Below are 6,321 nucleotides of genomic sequence, written 5' to 3'. Positions count from 1 at the left end.
TAAGAAATGTACTACACAGTTTGTTGGTACAGTGCCTTTCCTACTGAACATTCCTTTTTATGGCCCATTATAAATATAACAAATGCAGCTTTAAATAGCAATTAAAATGGGACTGTGATAGAAAAGTATACTGAAAATTGCATCTGAGCATTACAAGAACTAATAAGGTAATGTCAGCAGAGTACTTTGAAGATGTAAAGCATTGTAAAATGTTAAAATAACAATGAAAGATATAAAGTGTCTTTAATCAAATATATGGGCTGAAACCAGCTGTAATGATTAAATTCAAAAGCAGGGTTTCTTTTGACTCATTATTGTTTGCTTGATCACACTGAAAGTGTACTACACAGCTAACACAAAAAGGTATATGAATTATTAATTGGTTTATTCTTTCTGATGATCCAGCATCTCCACATTTTCCCAAATCATTCTCAGTAAAAAGGGAACTTTGAAAAGAACATACACCTTCATGTACAGGAAGTGAAAAATGTCATCTTTCTACGCAAAAATTTTGGGATGTGTAAGTGAAAAAAAGGTAGGCAAAAATACATTATTATATATTTACTGTATAGTATTGCACAGACTAACTTCTCAGTATGAATCTGTATTGTTCCCCTCACCATAGTATAGCCGGATTCATAGCTCTGGATCTTTTTCAATGTATGTATTTGCTTAGATTGCTTAAGACTAAATCTGTGATGTGCAGATGTGAGTTATGAAAAAAGACATCAGTTTGAATAAAGGTAAAAGAAGGTCTGATTTTTAAAAAGTAGCCTTTGTGCGTGAAATAGATAATAATAAATGGACCTGTTATCAGAATATGCTGTTCATTGAATGGTGAAGACCTTATGAGGAGCTACTACAACACACTGTTATAAACATGGTTTTGAAGATATGACAAGAACTGATCTATATTTATGTTCCTTGGCATAAGCAAACTGTTTTGTTTTTTCTGTCAAAAAGTAATATATTGAACTCCTGCTTAAGTTAATACATGCTATCTGTATAAATTGTCTGCATATTGAAAAGAAGATATTAGTTCTGAAAATACATTTGTCTAAAACATATTCAGTAGGAAAAGGGAAAATATGATGAGTTTTTAATGGGCGGTTGAAACAATTTCAAGCCTTACAGGTAAAAAATTTTTATTGGCCTTCTCTGTAAACCTGTGTGAAACATGCAAAACACCAAGCTTTTGTAAAACTATGAAGTACTACAAGGTATAAGGGTCTGCAATTATCACAGAATCACAGAATCATACAGATTGGAAAAGACGTTGAAGGTCATCTAGTCCAACCATTAATCTAACACTGACCGTTCTCAACTACACCGTATCCCTAAGCACTATCTCAATGCAACTCTTAAACACCTCCAGGGATGGGGACTCCACCACCTCCCTGGGCAGCCCATTCCATCACCTAACAACCCCTTCTGTAAAGAAATGCTTCCTAATATCCAGTCTAAACCTTCCTTGGTGCAACTTGAGGTCATTCCCTCTTGTCCTATAGCTTATTACTTGGTTAAAGAGGCTCATCCCCAGCTCTCTGCAGCCTCCTTTCAGGGAGCTGTAGAGGACGATGAGGTCTCCCCTCAGCCTCCTCTTCTCCAGACTAAACACCCCCAGTTCCCTCAGCTGCTCCTCCTACGACCTGTGCTCCAGACCCTGCACCAGCTCCGTTGCCCTTCTCTGGACACGCTCGAGTCATTCAATGTCCTTTTTGGAGTGAGGGGCCCAAAACTGAACACAGGAATCGAGGTGCGGCCTCACCAGTGCCGAGTACAGGGGTAAGATCCCTTCCCTGTCCCTGCTGGCCACGCTATTGCTGACACAAGCCAGGATGCCATTGGCCTTCTTGGCCACCTGGGCACACTGCTGGCTCCTGTTCAGCCGGCTGTCAATCAGCACCCCCAGGTCCCTCTCTAACTGGCAGCTCTCCAGCCACTCCTCCCCAAGCCTGTAGCGCTGCTGGGGGTTGCTGTGGCCCAAGGGCAGCCCCCGGCATTTGGCCTCATTGAAACTCCTGCAGTTGGCCTCAGCCCATGGCTCCAGCCTGTCCAGGTCTCTCTGCAGAGCCTCCCTACCCTCGAGCAGATCAACACTCCCACCCAACTGGGTGTCCTCTGCAAACTAACTGAGGGTGCACTCGATCCCCTCGTCTAGATCATCAATAAAGATGTTAAACAGGAGTGGCCCCAAAACCGAGCCCTGGGGGACACCACTCGTGACCGGCCGCCAGCTGGATTTAACTCCGTTCACCACAACTCTTTGGGCCCAAACATCCAGACAGTTTTTTACCCAGCAAAGCGTGTGCCCATCCAAGCCACAAGCAGCCAGTTTTACCAGGAGAAAGCTGTGGGAAATGGTGTCAAAGGCCTTACTAAAGTCAAAGTAGACAACATCCACAGCCTTTCCCTCATCCAATAAGGAGGTCACACCGTCATAGAAGGAGATCAGGTTTGTCCAGCAGGACCTGCCTTTCATAAACCCATGCTGACTGGGCCTGAGCATCTGGTTGTCCTGCACGTGTTGTGTGATGGTACTCAGGATAAGCTGCTCCATCAGCTTCCCGGGCACTGACATCAAGCTGACAGGCCTGTAATTTCCTGGATAATCCTTCCAACCCTTCTTATATATGGGCGTCACACTGGCCAATTTCCAATCTGTCGGGACCTCCCCGGTCAGCCAGGACTGCTGGTAAGTGATGAAAAGCAGCTTGGCGAGCACCCCAGCCAGCTCCTTCAGCACCCTCGGGTGTATCCCATCTGGTCCCATAGACTGGTGTATGTTTATGTGATGCAGCAGGTCACTGAGTGTCTCCTCCTGGTCTGTGGGGGGGTCATTCTCCCAGTCTCTGTATTCTGGCTGTGGAGGCTGGATTTCATCAATACAACTAACCTTGTTATTAAAGACTGAGGCAAAGAAGGCATTAAGGACCTCAGCCTTCTCCTCATCACTTGTTACCATGTTTCCTCCTGCATCTAGCAGGGGATGGAGACTCTTCCTGCTCTTTCTTTTGCTACTGACATACTTATAGAAACACTTCTTCTTGTCCTTGATTGCTAAAGCTAGATTAATTTCCAGCTGCACTTTAGACCTCCTGATTTCACAGCATCTTTGTAATCACTGTGAATGGCTAGCCCTTTCTTCCAAAGGCTGTAAATTCTGTTCTCCCTGAGTTGCAACCAAAGCTCCCTGTTTAGCCAGGGTGATCTTTTCTGTTGCCAGCTTCTCTTACAGCACCTGAGGACCGCCTGTTCCTGAGCCATTAAGACTTTCCTCTTGAAGAGTGCCCAGCCTTCCTGGACCCCTATACCCTTCAGGATCATCTCCCAAGGGATCCTTTCAAGCAGATGCTCAAACAAGACAAAATAAGCCCTTTGGAAGTCCAGGATGGCAGTTCTGCTGTCTCCTCTCCTGGCCTCTCTAAGATAACTCTATTATTTCATGACTACTGTGCCCTAGTCAGCCTCCAACCACCACATCATCCACCAGTCCTCCTCTGTTCATGAATAGGATGTCCCCTTCTCTGGTTGGTTCACTCACCAGCTGTGTCAGGACGTTATCTGCCACACATTCCAGGAATCTCTGGGACTGGTCCTGCTCTGCTGGGTTGTATTTCCAGCAGATGTCTGGGAAGTTAAAGTCTCCCACAAGAACAAGGGCAAGTGATCATGAGATTTGTCCTAAGTGCCTATAGAATATTTCATCCACCTCTCTGTCCTGGTTGGGTGGCCTATAGTAGACTCCTACTACAACATTTTCCCTGTTGGCCTTCCCACTGATTGTAACACTAAGACACTCCACCCTGTCTTCACTACACTTGTACTCAAATCAATCATAACAGTCCCTAACATACAGCGCCACCCCACCACCTCTCCTTTTTTGTCTATCCCTTCTAAAGAGCTTGTAGCCATCAACTGTCACACTCCAGTCACGGGACACATCCCACCATGTTTCTGGTATAGCCACTACATCATAATTTTCCTGTTTCATCATGGCTTCAAGCTCCTCCTGTTTGTTACCCAGGGTGCTCTGTATAAGAATTTATTTTAGAGGCAATTAGATAAGCTACATTCTTACGGAAATAGTTTCTACACAAGCACTATTGGAAGACATCTAAATTTTAAACACATTAATATGTATTGGATTTCATGACAGAAAATGAGGCAGTAATGGTCACTCAAATTACAGTTGACCTTCCAGTTTTTTACTCTTCTGCAGTGGTAAAGAGAATGTATATTTACATTGTCTGATGATCAACAATTGATGATCTTTAAATTCAGTTATTGATATACCAAAACCACAGTTTTAGTTAAACAAAAATAGGTCCCACATGCTATTTTAATTTCAGACCCAGTGTTGGACTATGAAAACTTGTTATTTGTGATACTTTGCTACTAATTCACCATTTCTTTTTACTTGAAGAATGGTGATAAATTATGTAAGTGGAATTTTTTTATCTTTGATGTTATTTAGTGGATAGTTGTATGATTTAAGGCTTGGGTTTATGTAACATACTGGTAGGTATTAGACAAATGTAATGATAGAGTCTCTGGGAACAATCAGACATTTTTTACTTCACACAAGCTCTTGCCCAAAGCAATCCAATTGTAGCAGTAGCTTTCAGGGCCCTTCATGCACCCATAGGCCTTCATGGCCCAGACCAGACTCACCTGGTGAGTGCAGGTGTTGAGTTGGGCCATGTCTGAAGCTTTCACTGCAGATTGTAAAAGTATCTGTTTTTGAAATGAGTGAAATATAACCAGAAAACCCGAAGGGTAAAGAAGGTGGAGAACATGAGTCATTCAGAAATATTACAGAAAAGTGAGTATATTCTTTGAAAATATGTTACTCCCTATATTAATATATAGTATAGAGTATACTGAAGAAGATAAGATACTGTAATAGATGACAAATATGAAAGAGGAAGTCCTTTCAATGCAATGTGATAAAGAATCTAGTCAAAGGTTATTTAAATAGAATTTATATCATACCATTAATGCTGGACTTTTACAATCACTTTAAGCTTGTACTTTCGTGAAATTAAATTCAACCTGTATTAGTTTTCTGAGATTATTTACTATGCAGCACATCAGCTACAAAGAAGAGTTTGAGACAGTAGGAATAAGCAGACTTGATAAGGACAGTATTACTCCATTCTCCAGCAGAGTCAACTTTAACAGTGAAACTATAGTCTGATCTTTCAGCTTTTACTACAAAAACCTTAGCAGAAGGAAGAAAGACACACACACACACACACACACACACACACACACGAGACTCAAAGAAAACCAATTCTGTGATATTGTATTAGAAAAAATTCACGGATTTGGTCACTGTGAATCCCCATCCTCACTGGAAATCCCTGCCTAAAATTCATCTTTAACTGAGAAAGAATCAGGCCCATAGAGGTAGGATGAAGACACAAACTATCTTGTTTACCCTTACATATGGACACCAGCTAATTAGTCTTAAAAAACATTCAGAGGAGAAGAGACATGAGTGTCCTGCAACCCAGTTGTCAAAAGAAGGCCCTATGCCTGTGTAGGTAATATACAGGGAAGAAAACGAAAGTAATTAAGAGACAATGTGTAAGAAATAAAAGTGCAAGAAAATTGTAATAGTTGTAGAACTGTTACTAGATTGTATCTTTTCAGGTCTTGGGTTTTCTATTTATTTATTTTTTGTGAAAGAAGTAATAACAAAAGAGCTCTGCACTCAACCTGAGAGCTTCATTCCTGTTGAATTTCTCCTCTCTGAAGAGCGATCCTACTCTTCTGCAAAACTACATCAGCAAAAAAAACTAAGTGGAAAACTGGCTTTGTGCTTGATTTTGTTTTAAAACTACTCCTATTCCTGGGCTACTTTCACTTTTAACTTTATTCTGCAACTATTTGAAGAGTCCTTAAAAAAGATTTTAAATCTGTATTAAATAGTGGCCTTGGATATAGGAGGAACAAAATATCAAATTCAGAAAAATAGGGATCAAAGTATACATTTAAGTTACCGTTTAGCAGATACACATACTCTGTTCAGAATACCTTAACACTGTTGCATAGCTGATAATAAAGGAAGTGGACTTTGCTCAGAAGAGATTAGACTGTATGGTGCATACCCAGTAAATTCTATCTTTATCCTCTGTGTATAATGCAAAGTCCAGTGTGTGACAATAAGTGCATTTTGGTGCATTTATTGATCTGTTCATATCTGAAAACATGCATAATGTTTTTTCTTCCTGTTTCTGGTATTCTAAGGCCCAAGTGAGAAAACAATAATAGTATAAGAAAAACAAAGAAAGTGCTATAGATGTACTGTGCCAT

This window comes from Athene noctua, chromosome 4 (assembly GCF_965140245.1).
Source record: "Athene noctua chromosome 4, bAthNoc1.hap1.1, whole genome shotgun sequence".
NCBI classification, from domain to species: Eukaryota; Metazoa; Chordata; class Aves; order Strigiformes; family Strigidae; genus Athene; species Athene noctua.
This window is presented reverse-complemented; position numbering follows the sequence as displayed.